General features: G+C 40.8%; 1 protein-coding gene, 1 long non-coding RNA gene and 1 other non-coding gene across 4 annotated transcripts in view; all 3 read left to right on the top strand.

The window, feature by feature from the left end:
- Positions 1–2,698: 2,698 nt before the first annotated feature.
- On the top strand, positions 2,699–4,020 carry LOC107837076 (uncharacterized). Its single transcript, XR_001663059.1, has 2 exons — positions 2,699–2,783; positions 3,838–4,020. It is a non-coding gene; the product is annotated as an uncharacterized LOC107837076 (long non-coding RNA).
- Positions 4,021–5,582: 1,562 nt separating this feature from the next.
- Positions 5,583–7,087, top strand: LOC103143226 (uncharacterized). The gene is made up of 3 exons (XR_001663053.1): positions 5,583–5,757; positions 6,182–6,234; positions 6,351–7,087. It is a non-coding gene; the product is annotated as an uncharacterized LOC103143226 (transcript).
- A 6,562-nt stretch (positions 7,088–13,649) lies between these two features.
- Positions 13,650–22,523, top strand: part of raraa (retinoic acid receptor, alpha a) — a 186,112-nt gene continuing 177,238 nt past the window's right edge. For both annotated transcript variants that reach the window (XM_007559674.2, XM_007559665.2), the window contains exon 1: positions 13,650–13,949. The gene's annotated coding sequence lies outside the window, so the exon portion shown is untranslated. The remainder of the gene's footprint in view (positions 13,950–22,523) is intronic.

The raw sequence follows: 22,523 nt of genomic DNA, 5'->3' as shown, positions 1-22,523 counted from the left end.
TGGTGGCACACTACCTCCAACCTCCATATCCTGTGTAAAGGTTAATTGGTTCTCTGTTCCATAAATTAGCTTATGTATAACCAGCATGTTAGTTTTTAAGCAACACAAGTCCATTTTGCTATTAGTTCTTCCCAGATTGTATCTGGGTTTCAGTTTTTGGAGACCAATTAGTCTGGATTTATGCTTACTGAAAATCTGAAGTTTTTTTTTTTTTTTGCCCTCGCTAATATGTCACCTGCTTACAGCCTTTTAACAGAACCTTAATTTGAAAAATCCGACTATAGTTTTGAGAAGAAATCTATAGTTTGTCATGGTGTGAATCGCCGCAGCAACTGTTGACATCATTTCTTAAAATCTTTTTTTGAAGCAATTGTCTTTAAAGCCATTTCCTGCTAAATCCAACACGAGTCTGAGAATTCAATAAATTCGGATTGAGAACATTATTTTCTCTTTGAAGCATGGTGAACTAACCAGAATGAGGGTACAAATGTGATTTGGTGATGAAGATAAGGAACGGTATAAGGGTTCACCACAAATGGGCCATTGAAGCAGGTCGGTTGTGTTTTCTACCAAAGAGAAAGACCTTAGAGCATTTAAACGAGCAAGACAGTAAGACAAGAACAGTTTGGTAGCAATGAGTGTATGGATTTTATTTCCATGGTGCTGGTACATCTAAAACAGGTTCCACATCGGAACAGTTATGTGTGGTGCTTTGAAAAAAAGGTTGTGAACTTCTTTCAAGGAGTGCAAAAAAAAAAAAACCATTTTAGAAAAGCAAAGGAATAACAGAATGAGAAAACAGGGAATTGTTTATTGGATGTTTAGCTCTAAATCAAGAGTATGTGTGTGTCCTACTCAGTGTCGGTGCTTTTTATGTGTGCGCAGGCTATAATCTATGAGCTGTAAATGTTCCGCATTAATGCAAGAGATGAAAAACGAGGGGAGGGGGGACTGTTACCGAACCCTAGAAAACTATTCCCTCCTAACCCTTTTTTCTCCAACACTTTGTTTTTTACAGGCTGCCATTTCCACTAGATTAGTGCCCAGGGTTTTAATTGCAGTTTATGAAGCTCATTTATTGGCCCGAGAGTTTGAAAGTTTGTGTAATGTGGCATCCAGTGAGGCAGGCAAGCATCCAAGCCACCCTGTGGTTTTGCATTTCTATTTTTTTTTCTCTCTCTCTCTCTCTTCCCAGCTCCGTTGTTTTCCTTCTGCCCTCCGCTCCCCCCACTCCCCCTACTTCTTTCTTTTTTTAACACCAGAATGTTTCTGGGCTCACCCGTACATGCTGCTGTTTTTATAGAGAATTAGCACTTCTCTACCCAGCACTAGCTGTGTGGCTCCGCACTGGAAGTGTTGCCTTTAAATCAGCCGCCCCCTTTAAAACCACAGAAGCACGTGCCAGGAACGTTTAGCACACAGAGGCGAACGTCTCTCGTGGCTCCAACCAAAGCAGTTAGTTGTAGGACTAATAAACCGAACGAGCACACGTTGCATTGTTGACCCATGATCTTCCCTAAATATCCGTTTCGCTTCCAGTTTCTCTTTCTTTCCTCCCTTGCGTCGTCCCCTCTGTGGCGTTCCAGTGGCACCCTGGAGGCTAATTAAGCCTTAATTACATTTGTTGGAATTGATTTGTGATTTAGTCTTTCCTCTGTTGTTCCAGCTCATTGGCCCCCGTAGAAATGTCATTAATGCGCCATTATTTTCACGGGCGGTCTAATTAAAGGGACATACTCCCTGGGTTTCCTCTGATGAGACACGAGGAAGGGGAGCATGTTGGCAACTGGCACCCTGAGGATCCAAAATGGAAGACCCAGCGGGAAGACCATGTCAAACAGTTGCATGTATAAGTACAGAGATGCTGTGTACACAGGGGTAGGCAGGGTTGGAACCAGCATCCCATTCACAGTGCTTAACATGAATGATGAGACTTATTTAACTGGGTGGTTTGGGTCTAGATGGAGACACTCGCTGGTCGATTAATATGACCTGCGTTGTACGATGATAATGGTTTCCTTGAAGGATTCAGAAGATTGTTTGTTAGTCTAGGAGTTTCTGCATAAGACGGGAAAGCAGAGTTAGCAGAGTTCCAAGATAAGCACAATACTGATGTTTTGAATTTCTGACTTTCGGAAATGCAACAAGAATCACCAGCCGCTTTTACATCGATGATACTTGTGTGGAGACAGTGTTGGTCATCAAACACTTCAGAGATTGTCAAAAAAAAAAAAGAAAAAGCATGGCAGCGTCTCTGTTTTTTGTGGAGGAAAACCCACTTGAATCCACAGTTGATGAGATCTGTCTGCAGACCGACAGAAGAGAGTCATATGACTGTATTTTTGTTTGGTTCTCTGGATGTTCTGTGGGAGACATAAAAGCTTTGGAAAGAATAGTTTACTCTGCAGAAATAAATATTGGACGTCTTCTTCCTTCCTGTCTCACATCACCAAGAGGCGTACTTCATCCAAGACAAAGGACATCATCAGACACGTCACCCATCCTGGTTATCATTTGTTTGATTTCCTTGCTTTTTGGTAGGGGATACAGGTCTGTCACAACCAGAACTTCTAGATTTTTAAGGAATTTCTTCCCATATGTTGTGAGAGTATTGAATGATTATTGATTGGGGTCTTAAACTAGATTGGCGTTTGATTAAATTTTCCCCTTTTATCTTGTTTTAATCCTTATTTTACACGTGTACCCATTGTGACGCATTCTGAATCTCGCTGGGCTCAGTGACAATAAAAAGCTTTCGACAGAGAGGACATCCTTGGAGAGAGGTAAGTGTACTCATGTGAATATTTAATTTTTATGGAGTAGATAAGGTGATAGTTAAGTATGCTGATCCATTTAAACAAGGATGAATAGGTTGAAGGCATTGAAAACATTTGGAGGGGTGAACGTTTTCTGCAGCCACAACCAATCAATGGGTAAAAATGGGACGTCTTACAGGTTTTCATGAGCTGTGTCCTTAATGACGGCTTTAAACCATCATACCCTTTGACAGGAACAACCAAGACAAGAAATAACAACAAAACAACCTAGAACCACCTCGGACATGACAACGTCTAAGAATGTTATGGAGCTTTGGTCACAGATCTTATTCAATATTTTGGCTTTTTCTTGTCTGGAATTATGTAAAAGCTGAGTTGACATATTAACTAGTGAACATATGGTCGACAAGTGATAAGTGGTAACAATCTTAATCCCCCCCACTGAAAACAGCGGAGGGATTACCTGCTTTAAGAATGTCTGTAAGCACATCCCAATCACCCTCTTGTGTTGAAGGAAAGACAAATATAAGCTTTATGACGGAGAGATAAGGATAGGACTGGAGAATATCTGAAAGACATATCACTTAATGACAGTTAATATTGATAATTATTAATTAGCTTTTTGTTTTAAATATCTAAATACTGCCAAACTGGTGGTGTGACTTTTCCTGATCTATCCACATGGTTTCACTCCACGCCATTGTTTTTCATTTTTAAGCAGTTAAACCTTAAACTGCTGCTGTGCAAGTTACTCAACAGGATTTTTGCTACGTAACCAAAGAGTAACTGAGTGAGTTGATGCCACCCACCTTTTTAAAGGCACACGGGAACTGAAGTGTGTCATTTTTGGGGTGGTTGATCCACATGTCTTTCTTTAGAAGTTAAACTATGCTAATAAGCTAATGCTAATAGGTTTGCTCTAGACTTCAAATCCCCTCCAAATATGGTTTTCTCATTGCATAGTTTTGTTATGTTTAACAAACAAACAAACAAAAAAAGACTTATGGCCCAGTGACTTTACAGTCCAATTGTCTAAAACTACTGTACATCTGTGCTACAGACAATGTCCACAGCAAGAGCTGAATAAAAAACACCTGATGGAGCCAAGGAGCTTCAGCCACGGTTTTCTGAGCCGTGAGTCCAGATAAAGGGGAACCGCCTCAAAGTATGAGAAGAATGCTAACCGGTCAAAATCAATTCTCAGCCATCAAACTAAGAAGAAGAAGAAGAAGAAGAAGAAGAAGAAGAAAAAAATGGTTTGCTCGCAATACACACAGAAAGCAAAAAATAATAATAATAAAAAAGAGAATATTTGGTTTGGAAATTGTTTGTAATTCTTTATTAAGTCTGACGTTCCCTCGAGGCGGCCTTTGAGTTTGAGGAAGAGGAGGCCCTCTGCAAAGCATTCACATGTGGAAGGTCAAAGATTAGTTTTTTTTCACATGGCTTTTCTTTCTTTTTTTCTTTCTTTTTTAACACACTGTTAAGATCTACTCTGTCCCCTGCCTGCTACCTGCCTGCCGTTCAATTTTGGTGCAGTCCTATCAGTCGTCTCCGTGTGCCCTTTTCTGTCTGTCATGATTGTGTATGGGACTCAGTCCAGTGTGTTGGCAGGCAGGCCGACGGGTGTGTTGGACAACTGCTTCACAGTTGGCTGGCCCAGTAAGAAGGGAGGTGTACGAGGGGGTGAGAGAGAATGAGAAAATAGAGCGGAGGGGAGGGAACATCAGAGGTGGAGACAGAGCGGGAGAGCGGGGAATGGGGTCACTTGAGTTTGTTGTTTATAGGATATCAGGCTTTCTCTCCACCCCATTTGGTAGTCTGACTCCTCTCCTGCCTCCTGTTTCTTCCAAACGGCCATCTTTGGGAGTGTTACTGCAGCGAAAACGTCCAGCAGAGGAGAACAAGAGGCCATGTTTTCAGACGGCTCAGTCGAACCTCGAGTCATCCGTTTTACATCACAGCAAAACTTGCAAAAAAACATCCCATCTTGGGAGGCAATACCTAAGATTCTCCAGGTTGCTTGAATGACATCAACACCCTACCCTATTTAGTGACTCTGTTAGGGGGTTTTAATCATCGCTCATAAGGAGTTCTTCTTTGTTTTTCTGTCCAAACCCCTGTGATTGCTGAGTCATCTGGAAAAATCAGCACTCTAGCATTCTTTATTCTTGGGCAGTGCAGCATAAGGGAGCTTCCATTTTTAGCCTCACGGCAAATTACATTAAGCCACAGTTCAATGAGTGCTAATGCTTTGAAAGTAACAAAAATTGACAGAAAGGGGTAGAAGTTTTGCCTCGTCGCTCGGGTTTTCTCCCAGCCAACCAGGCCTCCCCCTGTTTCAGCTCCGCTCCCGCTGCAGCGGCCGGTACGCCAGGGGTTAAACCTGTCTGCTGCCCACATCTGGGAGTAATTTGAAACATTCCACAAGTCTTACCACATGTTTTCAGATGGACTAAATCCTGCGAAAGGCTCGCCTGTCAGAGGGGTTGAGAAAAATCATCTTTCTCTCTCTCTCTTTTTTTCTTCCCCCTCCAGTAGGAGGGGAAAAAATGAGGAGAAAATTAAAAGTAAATAACAGGTTTAATGTTCTTGCAGGTGAGTCCAAAGGTACCGATGTGGGTGGGTGTTCTGGACTTGTTCATGAAACTGGTGGCAGCGACAGTGCCCCCCCCCCCTCAGGTTCCGGTTCCCCTGTTGCATGTTACTAGAACGTGTTCCAAAAGAAAGCCGTTTCTTAATGGCTATTTGCAAGTAAAAAAAAAAAAACAATAACAACAAAAACAAAACTGTCCTTGAGGCTTAGCTAACTGTTTCCATGCGGCTGATACCATCTTGTCTGCGCTCTTATACTCTCTCACTGGCGCATTTCTTTTTTATTCTTCACAGTCTGGCACCGTAAAGCCGACCGATGTGAAAACCCTGCAGCCTTTCAGCATGCCTCCAGACACGCAGGCGTGAAAGGCAAAATTAGCTTCTGGTACAGTAGGATGTGTTTTGTTTCTTTTTTTGTGTCCATGCAAGTACAAAGATTTTTTTTAATCTTCTTGTGATATATCCTGAATCTTTAATTTTCTACTGGTCCGGTAAGGTAGCTTCAATTATTACACTGAAGTTCTCTTCAGGACATTAGAAGGTAATAAGCCTCAAACAATCAGTCAGCTATAATTCTAAGTAGTTTAAGAGTTAAATACCTCAAAGTATACTTAAAGACGACCAAGAGCGAATCGCCTTTTTAATTGTGTAACTCCTACCTAGCTTTAGATTTTGACTTTTTTTGTCTAATCAAAATTTGAAAGAGGAACCATATATTTCCCCAGTGTCGGCGGCTTCCTATTTACTCCGGAATATAATTTAAGATTCTCCTTCTTACATATAATCAAGTTCTGTTTTTCTCTTCATAGAAGCTGCATCTGGCCCAACAACTGAGGGAGGTATTGCTGAAGCTAACCGATAGGTGCTTATTTTACATTTTACACCCAGCTTAAAGCTTATATGTTTAGCTGTGTTTCTCTTGTAGATGAATCCAACGGAGGATTTATTGTTTTTTTATTTGTTGTTGTTTTTCCATAGAAAATACTCTTGTACATGCTCTGGCTCATATCAGTCAGTTGTGATCAAAAACTGAATGCTGTTTTTGGAATTCTGCTAGAAGTCTGAAGATGAACATGAGTTCCATTTACCAGCATCCAAGCAACTTTTAAGACAACCCCAAAAAAACAATGGCTTCAGGAGACGATAATGAATGCTTTTCAAATGACTTCGACAAAGAACTAAATCAGGCAGAGGATGTCTGCGAGAGATCCTCACAACCTGACGGATTTGGAGAACTTCTGGAGGGCAAATATTGTCAAATCAAGATTTAGGACGCCCCATAAACTCCAACTGAAGACGACTGAATGCTGAGAATGTTCTTCAACAAAGAGAGTTCAAATCAGGCAGCCAGGTTATTGCAGCGTTTTACTGTTCATAGTTTTCCATTCTCCAGATTTGTTTGTTTTTCCTCTGAATAATGCAGGATGTGTGTCACATCAACGGTGGGATTTCAATGATTTATGGTGGTCAGGTCTTGTACCCTGGAATAATGTTGTTTTAACAGCAGAGAGTGGAACATTTATATCCACTGTTACATTATACTCAACTTTACCTCACAAACAGACACATCACTGCTCTACAGTCTGGTGACATACAGGCAGGGCTCAGGCTTGGTCTTAATAAGTTCACGGCTCTCTATATCTCTCTATCTCCAGAAATGTAAACACACTCTGTAGACTGTTAAATTGTCACAACTTCATAAAAAGTTCAACACCTATTTTTTCTTTCTTTTTGACCTTCAATGTTAATACAACAAAAAAAAGTGAATAAATTGGTGAGGGAGATGTTAAAAACAAAAGCTCTGAACATCTTGAATCAATTATAAAGAATCTGAACTGGCTTGGAATAAAATTCAGCTGTCTATGAAGAATTTTCCTGATATTTGTTTTTATGTCCTTCTAGTCAAAGCAATATTCTTCAGAGAGGTTCCACAGGGTGGAAATAATTTTATTGTATAGCAGTATCAGTCAGAAGATCAACACACACACAAATACACAGCCTTATACGCTCATATTCAGTAAATTAGTAAATTGAGGTTTGCCTGTCAGATTAAAAGTATGTTTTGAAAACAACCTTTAAGCAAGTATTAAATCTATTTTTCAGTAAACCCACATTTCTGTGTTATGTTTTTTTATTTGTCTGATGTACTATTTTAATCCTAAATGTTGTTTTTCTTAGCTGTGAATGGAAAAATCATCATAAATAACTAAAATAAAAGCTTGATAGCAGAATTCTGTTTGTAATTGATCTACATAACATGTTTCACTTAATGAACCGAGTTACTGAGATTAATTAATGTTTAATCAACATTCAAATTTATTGAATATTACCGTATAGCTTGTTACTGTGGAAACATTTCTCAGAAAGTCAAGGAAAAATGAGAGAACCACGTCAGGACTAGAATTTCATGCATATTTTTCAAAAAAAAAAAAAAAAACATTCAGTTTGATCAACCTCGTGAAAAAGTATGTTGTTATTTTATGAAACAAAAGTGAAATTTTGTGGGCACATTTCCAAAAAATGTCTTTTGGACCAAGTGCAACACATGTCATCACCAAAGCAGTGCCATACCCAACATGATGGGGACAGCCTCTTGATCTTCATATGAAACCAGGATTTTCATTGTAGTGGATGAAATTCTGAACTCTTCCAAATATTTATTAAGTTTCGTTCTAAAACCTCTAGTGGTCCTCTCCACATTTTGGATCCAGCATGTTTACAAGGGTGTGTACACTGTTTTAGATCCACTGCATACTAGATGGACTGGCTCATCTTGACATCAAGCCCCTGGCTCTCAGGTTTCCCCAGAGCATTGTACACTGTAATTACCCACAGACATTCAGGAAGCTGCAAATGTTTCTGCTGGGTGAGAGTGACACCCTACACAGTTGGGGGCCCCGCTTGGTCTCTAACACCCTGTCCATTTCTTTGTAATCCAGGACAAGACATGTGGTATGTGGGCCCGTGCTGGGGGTTAAAAGCATTATCAGGCTGGCTAATGTTACTACACTTTGGAAATAGCCGCAGACTTTCACACGGGACGGTAAACAGGCGAGCAGCATTTGAAGGCTGAAACTGGGCACCTGTTTACAGGGCTGCACCAGATCTCATGTAACCAGGAAAATGAGAGTCACAGTGGCATCATCAATGGCCGTCTACAGGGATTATTTATCTCATACATGGTGTTTCAGATTAGACCAATACATCTGATTTTTTTTTTAAAATTCAGATATGTGCCTACCACCGATTTAAAGGTCAAAGAGGCAGTATTTTGTGTTTTCATGATACATATAGTATCATTTTATAGCACAATCATGTGTAACTGTTACCTTCAAGTTGTTTTGATCAAATATGACTTTAAAAACGTTTGCAATTGAACACCTTGAAATTTGAGTCTCTGTCTCTTTAAAAACTCCTGCTCTTACTGAAACTCCGCCTTCAGGAAGTCGTCTAACATGGCTCCTCTATTAACCCTTTAACAACATTTTTTACCAGCATTGCACTGAGAAGTGAGCTCAGCAGATGCAGCAGGTGTTTGCTAATTGCTGCTGGCTAGTCTGATGGAGCGGGGAAGGGCTGCTCTGTGAGGCGGAAGTTTGGAGGAGGAGTTTCGTCATCAAAGGTGGAGGTCAGTCCCACCAGGCATTTTGCACAACCATTTGGTTCCCATGGGAGATTAAAGGATTTCTCAAACATACATGAAAGAATCATGTCAACACTCCAGATATGTTTGTGATGAAGAAATGACATTATAACATGAGGTAAAACTCAAAAAAGTTGATTTTACATAATAATGTCCCTATAATACTTTCAAAAGGTATTTTTAAAGGGGGTAGAGTTATTCAATATCTGTTGAGATTCAGAAAGAGTAGGAGTTTTTAAAGAGACGCAGGCCCCATTTTTAAGGCGTTAAATTAAGAAGTCAAATTTCTTTTAAGGGCAAAAGTTGAAAAATAGATGGAGGAATAAATTGGGTAATCGAGTTTTACAAACCTATATGTAGGGTACTTGAAGTCTGCAGTGACCCTATTGGATGCTGAACTAGCCTATTAGAGTAGTTCAGCATCCAATGGACCACCCCCAAAAAGTCCCACACTTCACCCGCAATTATAAAGTCTTTTTGACTGCACTTTAATCTTTTGGCCCTCTGCTTTCTCTGAGGGAAACATTTTAGAGACCACAGCATGTGAATGCTAAGCTAATTGGTTACCAGCTGTTGCTAGGTTGACAAGAGATGCCTCCTTCTTGTGTAAGTATTGTCTTAACTAGATGGGACATTTTGTGTTGTTTGCCTTAATGTTCTGTTAAACTTTCTCCAGCACCATGATTTGCTTGCATTTAGCAATCCCGGAATTATTTAAATGGCCTTTTAATGTGACACACCGCTAGCTTGTTGCACACACACACACAACCAAAGAGTACAACCAGTGCTGTATGTGGAACTTGTTTAATCCTTCCAGCCTTTGTCTTGTCTCGTCTGTTTCTCTTTGCAACGGTCCGCTGATAGCAGCAGCAGCAGCAGCAGCAGAAATTTTGGCTCTCCGAAGCGTGTCCAAATTCTGATTTCCTGACTCAGAGAACCACCAGAAACAAATGGCAAAGTGGTAAATGCCCTGTACTGTGTATAGCGCACCTAAAACAAAGTGAGCCCTACCACCGTCTCAAAGCAGACTGAAGTGTTTCCTATTCGTTGCGTGAATGGAGCAATGTCAAACATCCAACGAAACATGCATCCCATTTACATGATCCTTCTTCGTACCCCTGAACATGTCTTGATGCAGCCTGTCTTTATGCTGCAGAGCATGGATTAGCCACACTAAGCTGCAACGCCGTTAAAATTCAACTCCAGTAACTTCACATCAAACGTGGCCACAAGCAAATGATGCAGCTGGGCTAAGGGCACCCAGGAGGCCTCCCTGGTCCACCTAAAGACATGTGATGGAAACACAATGTTTCACTCTGCAAATCCCCACACTGCAGGCTGGGTCCGTCCAGTCTGCACCGACACATGCTGGACACATGCGTGGCAGGCCCAGGCCCACCTGTCAGAGGGCAGTGAAATGAGACAGCTCCATCTCGTCAAGCCTGGTGTTATGACAGCAGCTACTTCCACCACTGCATTCTTTTAGCGTTTGACGGCTCCGGTCCGTGGCTGCTTGCATGCCTGTGTGTCCCGTGTCACAACCAGTTTCCTCAGAGTTGCATGCCTCGCCCGTGTGGCGATGTGTGACAACTGACACAGTTTAGTGTCACTCAGTGGCTTTTGTACAGGAAAGCCTTAAAGGCAGCGTGGCGGGGACGAGGAGGGTCCTGGTGCTTACGCTCACTGAGCATGGTGTCTGAGAAACGTGGAGATATTGTAGTCAAGAGCTTTCTTTTGGTGTTTTGTTCTAAGATTTGGGGTGGTGGCATCTAAAATAAAAACTTAGATTCTGCTTGAGAGAGAAAAAGTTTCCCAATGCTTTTTTATGCTTAGAAATAATTTTATATAACTTAAAGCTGCAATTCGTAACTTTCTTATTTATTCTCTCTCTCTCTTTTTTTAACATATTTGCCAAAACTGTCAGCATGACATGACTGTGTAATATGACACAGGTAATCTGTGAAAAGCTCAATCTCCTCCCTCCACCTCCCTGAGCTACTGTTACCTGAAGAAATCTCCACTCCAGAGCAAAAGCAACCAATCAGAGCCAGGCGGAGGGGCTTAGTGCTGTCAAGCAATGCTGCTAAATGTGCTAATGGCAGGGAAACAACTTGGCAGGAAAACAACTTACTATTTCAGGAAAAATGTTTGTGTGCCACCATTGGTAACCATGCCAACAAGCCAGTGCATTCACAACATTTTCTGCTAGTTGTAGTGCAGGAGGGAGCATGGGTGGAGGAGCAGTGCAGAGACCCGCCTCCTGGCTCTGATTCTGATTGGTTGTTTCTAGATGGTACTGCAAGAAGACAGAGGAGCTTGATTCTTTTTTTAGTTTTTTTTTTCACACATTATCTGTCTCATACCATACAGTCTCCACATAGTGACGGTTTCAACAAATAGGTGAAAAATTACATTTTAAAAAATAAAACTTACATATTGCAGCTTCAAAGTAAATGCATGTATTTCCGTAGTTCTGGCAAAATCAAAAACGTGAGATAAAGACAAAGGTTTTCCACAACAGTTTGAAAATGTTTGTATAAAAAACATCAATTTGTACTTTAGGGTCAAAATATTGTGGATAAAATAAATATGTGTCTTATGAACAAATGAGATTACTTACATTTTTTTTAAAGGTTTTGTTGGCTCTAGTGGCCCTTATTTGAACGTAGTTTGGCAGGAAAGAGGGGGAAGACATGAGACAAATGTCACCACGTCAGGAATTGAACCTGCAACCACTGGCATGAGGACCAAGGCTTTAATGCATGGGCCGTGCTCCGCCCCTGCTCCACCACAGCACCCCTGAGATTACTTACATTTATCATTTCAAGAAAAAAATGTATGTACACAAATCAAGGATAAAGTATATTGTGAAAAAAAAAAACCCTAGAAATTATGGATTAGTTTAGGGATTCATTCCTATCCATCCACTCACTGTCTCTACACCCATTTGTCCTTGCAGGGAGACAGGGATGTGGGGTTCCTCTCTCCAGCAGTCATTGGTATGCAGAAAAACAGTACAAGCAAACAATAACATACACACACACACACACACACACACGCACACACACACACATGTAATGGCAACTTTGAGAGACCAATTTAACCAACAGTCATACAGGGAAAACATGCAAACGCCATTCAGACTCAAAAACCAGTCTGGATATTTATCTTTTAGATTCCACCATTTGCAAGGTAGCATTGGTACCAACTGCTTCACTGTGCAGTGACAGCAAAACCAAGAGTAAAGTCAAAGAAAATAAAGCTAAGATCATTTTTTTATCAAGCTAAAATAACAAAGAAAATCAAAATATGAAGAATTTTTTGTAATGTTTCTTGACAACACTGCAGTAATAACATAAAAATCTGAAAGGAACCTGTACAAAAATATATGAAAACACAATTTTTTTTAAAGCTTTTATTGGCTTTTGTGGCCTTTATTTGATAGTTAATTGACAGGAAAGTGGTAATGAGAGAAGGGGAAGACATGCAGCAAAGGTCACCAGGCTGGGAACTTAACCTGCAACAGCCATGTTGAGGACTGAGGCCTCCTTATGTGAGTTGTGCTGAACCCCTGAACCACCACAGCACACCACATGAACACATAAATGAATGAGCTAATAAACACATAAAAAATATTTATAGCATAATAATTTACAAGAATCAAATGTTGCTGCTGTTGTCACACATTGCAGACCTAATAGCTTTTCTGAGACACAAAGCTCTCTGCTCGAAACGTGGTTAAAATTGCATGAGGACCTGTCTCCACTTTTTAATATCATAAGCACTTTAAGCTAAAAATATATCAGATTTTTTTACTGCCTTACTATTTAAAAGTCACAGTTAACAACATAAACAAACAAGGATATGCTGGGTCACGTATGGAAAACACATATGTTAGATGCATATTCTTGATTGACTTAAGAACTTAAAGCATATAAAGGAAAAGCTGTTCTTTCAAAAAGTGATTTAGCTGCTGGCTTCCTGTCAGTGCTGTCGCTCTGCATGGAATAGATGGGATTGCTGGTCAGAGTGGCACAAGGGTACAGAACATACTGTAATGGTGGGTACTGTAGAGTCCTTAATGGTCCTCACAGCGGGACAGGACAGCCTTGTCATGCATTGGAGGAGGGGCCCTGGGCCAGTGTTACATGACTGGTTTTGATGCAGAGATACACGTTTGAAAAAGAAGAAAAAAAATCTTCAACAGTACAGATGCTGATATATTCAGATGGATAAAATAGATAAACAGATAGCAGTTACACATGGAAAGTTTTTTTTTTAAATTCTCCTTAAAATAAAAATATAGAATAGAACAAAAAGTATTCTATTACTAAACTGCATGTTGCAGTAGTATACATGTATGCATAAGAGACCACTATCTTTAAACACACTTTGCCACACTTGAGAGAGCTTGTTCATATGTTTTCTTACTGCAAATATAAAAAGAATGGCTTCCAGCATTCAGTGGCGCATATATTATGGATATGTAGGACCAGTCATTAAAACATCGGGCTTTTCTTGCAGCCTTTTCTTTATATTGGCAGAGCAGGGAGAAGAACATCTGGAGAGGAGCTGGACATCCACGTTTCAGCGCTGCTCTCCATATAAGGAAAAGAGGGCGGGGATCCCACGGCAAGGAGAACGTGACTGCCATAGTTGTCTTTGGTAAGAGCCGTGCCAAACTTGCTCCTGCTGTTTGAAAGCGGCTCGACTGCCTTTACCTACGGTCTGTCCTCGGGGTTAATTTCACGCAGCGCTCGTGGGAGACGCTCTCTGGAACCTTGAGAGTCGGCAGAAAACTTTGGAGGAAAAAAAAAGAAAAGAAAAGAGGAGAAGAAGACTACCGCCGGTAGAGAGATACCAGCGGCAGCGCGACTGAACTTCCACCAGCGAGTCCGAAAGCGGGACCGGGAGGAGGAGTCAACAGGTCCCAGGTATCACTGCACACTTGCCACTGTCAACATTTGACAGCGTGTCTGAGCCAGGTGTTTGGGGAGCGGAAAACCTTTTACCTGGAGGGCTCTGAATGCGTCATTAATTCATTACACGAGCGGGTGTGACATTTTCTTATTTTTGTGTTTCTTCTCTGAAATTCACCATGTAACCGGATAATGAAACTCGTCTGAAGCTGGTAGAGCGTGCCTACCAAGAATCCGGGTGCCAATAACGTCTTAATGTCATCGTGCTCTCTTTAGGGTAGTTAACGGCTTCAGACTCTGTACAGCTGTTAGGGTTTGCTAGCATGCAGAGCTAGGTTTTCTTTTCTTTTTTTAAACAATGTTTGAGCTGTTAAAGACATTGGCACAGATTCAGCTACAAGCTATTTACTCGACTAAGTTAGCCTAGCCGATTTCGGAAAAGCTCCTGCTTGGCACGACTGAAAAGCGGTGACAAGAAGAGTTACTACCCTGCAACATGCACCTCTGACAACAGCCTGTATCAGGCACACATGAGGGTTATTTAACATTTCCAAATGTGTTACATAGGCTATGAGGTTCAAATGTTCCTAAATATATACACTAACTACTTACTTCTTCTGTTTTTAAGTGCAAACGGAAGTTAATTTATTTTAGTTTATGTTGTAAAAGTTTAACTCAAAGTGATGTATTTCAAATAGCTTTTGTTCATTTTTTTCCTCCTGTTTCTCAGAATATTTAAAATATTATATAAACCTTTCTATATCTTTAATTAATACAGAACAGTCTGCCTACAGAAAGTACATCCTTGTCATGTACAGTGTATTATGAGTAATGGAGCCATTCTAGATGAAAGGGGGGGGAAAATTGGCAATGAGAGAGTAAATGTCAGCCAAAAAACAAAGAAAAATGATTAAAGGAATAAATCTACAATACTTGAGCTTCTTTTTGCAAGAATTACGGCATAAATGCAGCGTGGCCAAAAGCTTGACAACTATACGTTGCTTCAGTCTATAGTAGCAGCCTTAAGCTCTTCTTTATCTTGAAAACACTTACAGATTCTCTTTGGATTTTTATGTCTAATGAGTTTTGTGAGCAACAAGCGCAGTGATATCATGGTCATTAAATAAGGTATCTGTGCTAATAGCAGCGTGTGCTGCTGCCAAGTCCATAAAGCAGAGGGAATCATTAAGGGCTTTTAATATTTCCTAGTTAATGTCTGCTGTAACATTTTTACTTGGTGAGACGCATTGAGCCAACACCTGCAACACCAGCTCCCCTAATCATCAGTAACTGTGGGAACTTTACAGATTCTGTGATTTTTATTTATTTATTTTGTCACAGAGAAAATTACACAAGTCACATTATGGTGATTTTTCTCTTGTCCTCCTGACTACGAGTGTCTGGCTGTAGTCCTGAAGGTCTGTTATCCTGGATTAAAACGTCTCTCTGCTCCACAGTTGATTCAAATGGCTGAATTAGCTCTTTTGTTAATCCTTCAGTCATTTAATTCAGGTGTGTTAAACTAGGGAAACATCTTAAACATGTAGGACGTTTGGCCTTGAGAACTTTGCGATGTCATTAATGTGGTTTTGCTTCACAGTAGACTCTCTATAAAGTCACTGGTTAGTTACTCATGCACCTTTTCTAGCTCACTTTTGCCTCCCACTAAACTTTGCGTTCATTTTCTTGGACGTGAACAGCCGGATTCTTCACTCTTTGTGGCTCTCCCTCCTCGTTGGCTGTCTGCCGGATGGCCGTCAAGTTAGCAATGTTGCAGATGATTACGCAGACCACAAAATAACATTTATGAGTTCAGACTGTTTTTGTTTATTTGTTTTATGTAACTATTTGACTAAATTGGTGGTTTTCACTACCTGGAAGTAGTGATTCTAAAAATCCACAGATATACATGTATAATATATCACTCTGTGTGTAATGAATCCTTGAGTTTCACTTTTTGACTGACTTGCTGGAATAAATTAACTTTTCAGTGATATTCTGATAAGCTTCATTTGATTGTCTTTTAAAGCAGTTTAAATATGCCACAACTTGATAAATAAGTTCTTTTTTTTTTTCTTTTTTTTTTTTAGCATTTTCAACATTCCAGTGCCTATTTGTAACATATGGCTCCTGGTCAGAAAAGCGTGTGCTCACGCCAAATCAGCTGATGTTTGGTTTAATGCTTCTCGAAAACATGAGCCAACGGCGCGTTCTCTTTCTACTCGGAAGTTTGAACAAGAAGTGGGAATGGTGACCTGGAATAGCAGAAGGTGAAAGACACTCGTCCTTTTCTTTGACAGCCTGTGACATTCAGAGCGGGATCCATTAGCGGAAGAGTCACTCTGTGGCAAATCTGGTGTGGATGAGGGTTTTCCCACCCTGTCACCTACTGTCTGAGTGTGATTCACAGTTTGGCATTATGGCCTCTGCTTAATTGGGGAAAGGGTTAACACTCGATACAAGGTTTGCCCCATGAAAGCTGTCGCATGCAGTGACATTTTAGAAACTTGGGTTAAAAGAAAAGGCTGATATCTAGATTTGTTACGATGGTGGATCTTGTCCGGGTGTGTTGTATGTTTTCTGAAATTGAAGTTGAGGTAAACATCCTATTTTGGAACTCTTTTTTTTTGTTAGCCTTTATTAAACAGTAAATTGAGAAATAAAAAAGCAAATAGTTAGAATAATAGAAATACATACGTTTTTAACCATTTAAACCTTAGAAACATTTGAGATTGTAACCTGCCTTCATTTCCAATGCAATCCGATGCTGGCCACATTTACTGGTGTGCAAAAGTGTGAAACTCTTCATTTGTTGCTTTAGCATAATCTCATACTACAAAAAACAAAATAAAATGAAAAAAAAATTCAACCCTTTAATTTCATTACTTTGACTAAGAACTTACTGTTGTCACAGTGTATTACTCCTACCGATTCTTCGAAAATAGATGTAGCTAAGTTATTTATTTAATCTACTCTGTGTTTTTTTTTTAAGTTGATCACAGTTCAGATGAACTCTTTAATTCATAAGGCATGACATTTTTTTTTTGTTTCCCTTGGGTTGAAATATGAAACGACACAGACGTCCATTTATCTTGGCCACGGGCTTCTGGGCTGGACAAGGACCCATATTTATCTGTGCCACCATGCACAGTGAGCAGGATGGTAATGGAGGTACAAAAAATCATCATGGAGAACTAAAGCAGAGCTCCATCTTTGAGTCATCAGCATCAACAGTGAATACAAGCGGGTTTGATGTGAAACAGAAAAGCAAGAGAATGCAAAAAACAAAACAGAAAAACCTCCTTGCACCAGTATTGCATATGGTGGAGGATTTGTGATGCTTTGGGCTTGTTTCTGTTCCAAACGCCATGAGATCATTTTTGTAGAGCACAGTGTAGCATTTTGTACACTACAAGACTGGTGATTTTCAAGTACAATTAAATTTAAATCTTCATTTAGTAGATAAATGAAATGCTGTGTTTACTCATATCGTCCAAGTATCTTCAAAGAGTGGTTGTGGATGGTGAAGCTGTAGATAGGGAGGATCTCCAATAGCAGTCAGGCTTGCAATGAATCTGAAGTTTCCTCTGACTGAAGATTTTTGGTGCATGACAGGCTGATGACCATCATGACATGCTAACAGCTCAATTTCCGAGGCAGTATTCCACAGCAACATATCCTGGATGACATCATCCATTGTTGGCAAGCACAGCTAGTCCACCTCATTTGCTTTTAGAGTTCCTTTTTACATTTCTGTCTGGCTGTATGGTTTGAAAGCCAGGTAGAGAGATGTTGGAGTAGGGGATATGATCCTCGCCCATTCTGATGGATGGAAGATATGGTTTGAAATTTCTCTCTCTCTGCTCTGCATCTGCAAAATCTCCTTTTTAACTCCTCTGGGATCTGGGTTGTAGTTCAGGTATCAATTGAGCTTCATCAGCTGCTCACAGTTATAAAAACAATACCATATCACCATGGTTACCCATGATAACAATAGTTAGAAGGTAAAAAAAAAATCCTTCCAGCTGTACAGCATTTAAAACCAGAGGGAATAATTGGCGAAACATGCAACCATAAAAATAATGAACAAAAATCCAGAAACAGAACAAATAGAGCTAAAGTAACAAAGCTCCTCCAGCTTGCGCCCACAGTTATAGAATGCTAGAGTTTGGGATAACGAAATGGATCCTTTCCCCACCAACTACAACGCTCAATTTTTTTCTAAAGCTTTCCATTCTAGACGATGCCACCGCAGCCAAAGATGAACTCATTTGGTGGTAGAGAACCGCTTCGTTGTAAACGTAGTTTTTCTGTTACATCAACAGCAGCGGTATTCTCTGCCTTTCTCCTTTTTGAGTTGGGTAAACTCATGAAAACGGTGCCATTTAGAGGCCTCGTGATGACGTAGTTTCACATGGTGTAAGAAAACGTCAAATCAAAGCAATAGTGGCGGCACCATCTCCGCTCATCGTACCCCTTACCTCCTCTTCAGATTGTAAAGTGTGACAACCACTGGAAAGGGTCTGTGTTGTCATGGCCCAGCGCCGAGGCTCCCCTAGAGTTTCCTTTCTTGTGGGAACTGAAGTGTCATCAAAGTTGCTTGATCATAATTTGAGTTCTTTTAAGGGTTTGTTTCAGTCTGCTGAATACTGAAAACCTGACTGGCCCATTTCTGACGGTGCTCCACGGGTTTTCCCTTTCTAAATACGTCATCTTTTAGGTTGAGTAGATTGTAGGTCTTGTCTCACAGAGCAGTGTTTTAGAGATGCACTCTTCGGTCCAGAGTGTGTCAGGTGGTTTGCTGTGTTGCCACAGCGGCGTGCTGCCCCTTGTTGACGAGCCAGGCTGACTCACAAGGCTGCGGCCACAGCGCTGTGCAAACTCATCAGCGGTGACTGATGAGACAAGCTCCTCACAATGGCAGCGCTCCCCGGAGATGCCACCCCGTGCTTACTTAACGGTAAACACCTCTACCCAGTCCCACCCACGCTCTGTCACACTCTGACTGCTGGGAGCGCTGCTTTTTTTTTCTTTTTTGGACTAGGAAGTGCTCATAGTGAAAACCTGGACTGCAGAACGAGAGTTACTGGTACATTAAAGACGCTGGGGGTGGGTTCAATTCTTCAGAATCTTGTTTTCATCTGTTGGGTTACGTCTAGGGGAAATGGTTTGTCAGCAAAAAAAAGAGAAAGAACTACCTCGGCTTGGAGGAACTTTTCCTTTGACACATGAAGTCCAGTGGAATGAGGCCGTGTTGCTTTTGGTCCAATAAAACCAGCCTTGACCCAAATGAAAGAGGTGCAGAGTCTGTCAGAATAAGTAGAAATAAATTGGGATATTACAGCGGTTTTACTGTGGTGCCCAGTGACGTAGGCTTTGCCTTAGGGACCAGGGCTAGTGTGGGAAAAGTGGGAGAGGAGAAGGGCGGGGAGCCGGTACCGGGAGAGAGCGCAGCCGAAGTCAAGTGGGATTGTTTTATTTTTTTTATTCAGAGGGGGAAGGGATCTGCTGTGATGTTGGAGCTGTGCTTAACACTGGCTGTAACAGCATGCTGATTATTTTCTTTCTTTCTTTCCTTCTTTCTTTAGCCTGATCAGGCTGACTTGGCCCTTCTCGTCACCGAAGGAGTTAAATCTCCTTCAGCCTCCTTTTTAGTCCTCCTCTTGGCTTTGATGGTATTAAATAATCTTTACGTGTCAGCTCCCAGTGTTCGTGCGAGGAGAACGAGAGAGCAATTAGGTCAGCCTTTAAGCGCCAGGGTACCTTCAGAAGAGGTCCGAGGGCATCGAGGTCATCCGACAGGCCGAAGTTTTTACTGTGCTGTCCTACAGTCTTCTGCTAAAATGTCCCAGAATGGATCGGTTGTACTATTTTAGGTTCCTCACTAAGCTAGATTGCCTGAAGAATCAGGCCACATTTGTCTCCTCTTTTTTTTTTTTTACCTAATGAGGTTGAGCATAAAGACCTATATAACCAATTATCCAGGTTATTGATTGGGAATGTGTTGCCAGCTGCAATCAGCGTTGAAATCAGCAACATTCTGTAAGTTGGCAAAAATATTTAGACCTCAAGTATTTTTCTAATTTATGTTACTTGGTTTTTATGTTATAACTATACGGCTGCATCTAACAATTATTTTAGTAATCCATTATTATTGTAACGATTAACCTATTAACAGATAAATACTAAAAATACATTAAAATATGCAAATAAACAAACAATTCATTTCCTTTTTATATAAGAAAATTTTGTTTCCTAAAATGCAGTAACATAGCATTCCTCGTGTGAATTATAACTGGGTAAAACACGTTTACAGACGAAGAGTTTTTTCTTAATTGCAAAATGTATGCATGTGCCATTTAGTTTTAGCTTAATTACTGCTCTGAATATGTTGGTTTTCTTTCCCAAATAGTCCTTTTTGAGTCTGTATACCCCAGCTAACAATTAATCATTTACTAAATTAGTTGACAGTTATTTCAATAATGGATTAATCATGATTAATTGTTTCAGCCCTATATAGCTTGACGCGATGTTGGTCATGGTTGCAGATCAGGTGGGAAATTATACATGTTCTAAAACATTTTGTTCAAATAAAAATCTGAAGAGCATGAAGTTGTGTTTAGCCGCCATGTGCAGCAGGTGCTTTTGGGTATGTTTCAACTAGCTTTGCACAGTTCGATAATAAGAAATATGCCATATTTTTCACAGAAAGCTTAAGCTTAGTCCAGTAATATGATCTGTAAACATACATTTTTAAGTCTTGACACAGATTCTCAACTTTGATTAGACCATTTGATTGGACATATGCTGCGAGTCAAATCCTTCCTTTGTAGCTTGTGTTGCATGTTATGGGAGAGTTCTCTTCAAGTAACGGCAAAGTTTGTGCTTGTATTGACACAAAAATGTAAAAAACTCCAGGCGGTCTGAATACTTACACAAAGTTCTGTTTGCATGTTGCTTTGTGCTGCCTTTTTGTGGTTAAAACAAAAAACCCTTATTGGATCCAAGTGACGGTAACTAACTCAAGTTCCTTTGTTTTACTGCTGAGTTGCGCTCTCTCGTATCATCTGCGCTGTTGACTTTCTCACAGCCCGCCGCCCCACATTTGAGATTTAATTTCCGATGATTTGCATGCAAATGTTCTGGCTCGTGTGCGCCCTTCGTTTTCCCCGAGACGTCACATAATAACTTCATACTAGTTTCCACAAGTTTTGTAGATTGGCTTTTCACAAAACAGCCTCTGCCCAGTTGGATAGTCCCCTGGTGTGACGGCTGACATTTCCAGTGAAAGAGCCCCATTGTTGGCCCTCCATTCCCCCCCTTCCTCCACCCTCCTCTCCATAAAACAATGGTATCAATTGCTTCCACTGAGTACATCCACAGCTCTGTGAGAGAGACAGGCTGGCTGGGCCCGTTGGCTAGCTCTGCAGCCGTCCCGCTAGGCAGCCAGGACGCCCTCCGTACTCTCAGCAGCCGCTCTGTGCATCAACCTCCTCAGACGCCGGTGCTGTACCTCAGTTGTAACATCAACCTGTAAATGCACAAATAATAGCTTGTGTATACATTCATTTTCCTTGCAGTGACAGCAGAGCAGACGGATGGGTTCGACACACCTCCCCCCAACCCCCGTCCCATACCTTCGTAATGAATGGTCTTTATTCCATTTTTCCTCTCGCTTTCCCCAAGACACTGCCATTAACCGTGACAGATGATATGTTCTTTCACTGAAACAGTGATCCCGAGCACACTGTCACTGGAAAATTGAATTTGTACTCCCACCCCCTTTTCTCCTCTTTTCCTTTTCTGCATTCTAATGTTTTTCTTGCTCCTGTTTCTCTCCCTTAGTCTGAGGGACACGCTGTTAATATTACCTATTACAGACGCTCGGTACTGTTGAATAGCCACGTTACCCCCCCCACTTACCCCCACAACCTCTGCTGCAAGTCACACGGCGAGAAAGATACAAGGCATCAATTATACAGATGTCTGACAAGGCACCATGTCCTACTTGGACTTCCCTGAGTCGAATGTTTCTGCAGTCATTTAGATAACTGGAGATAAAGTGATCGCTCTGCAGGGAGACACTTGGCAGCTTCTGGGATGTTAGCGCTCCCTTTCAGACCAGCATACATTAAAAAAAAGACTTTCATTTTTGTTCCTCATGGTTGGTACAGTGGCTTCAAAAAGTATTCATGTCCCTTGAACTTTTTTCAAGGGACATGAAAAAAGTCCCTTGAACTGGAAACTTGCAAAAACAAGTTTCCAGTTGTTTTTGCAACTGGAAACTTGCATTTTGTTGGGATTCTATGCAATAGACCAGTGGTTCGGGGGCGCGGGAAGTGGTATGGATGAATGAAAAAAAAAAAAACANGTGGCTTCAAAAAGTATTCATGTCCCTTGAACTTTTTTCAAGGGACATGAAAAAAGTCCCTTGAACTGGAAACTTGCAAAAACAAGTTTCCAGTTTTTGCAATTGGAAACTTGCATTTTGTTGGGATTCTATGCAATAGACCAGTGGTTCGGGGGCACGGGAAGTGGTATGGATGAATGAAAAAAACAAACAAAAAAAAAACAGTTACCGGTACATAA

The sequence above is a fragment of the Poecilia formosa genome, unplaced genomic scaffold, assembly GCF_000485575.1.
Source record: "Poecilia formosa unplaced genomic scaffold, Poecilia_formosa-5.1.2 Scaffold4, whole genome shotgun sequence".
Taxonomy (NCBI): domain Eukaryota; kingdom Metazoa; phylum Chordata; class Actinopteri; order Cyprinodontiformes; family Poeciliidae; genus Poecilia; species Poecilia formosa.
Note: the sequence above shows the minus strand (reverse complement) of the source record. Positions and strands in the feature narration are given on the sequence as shown.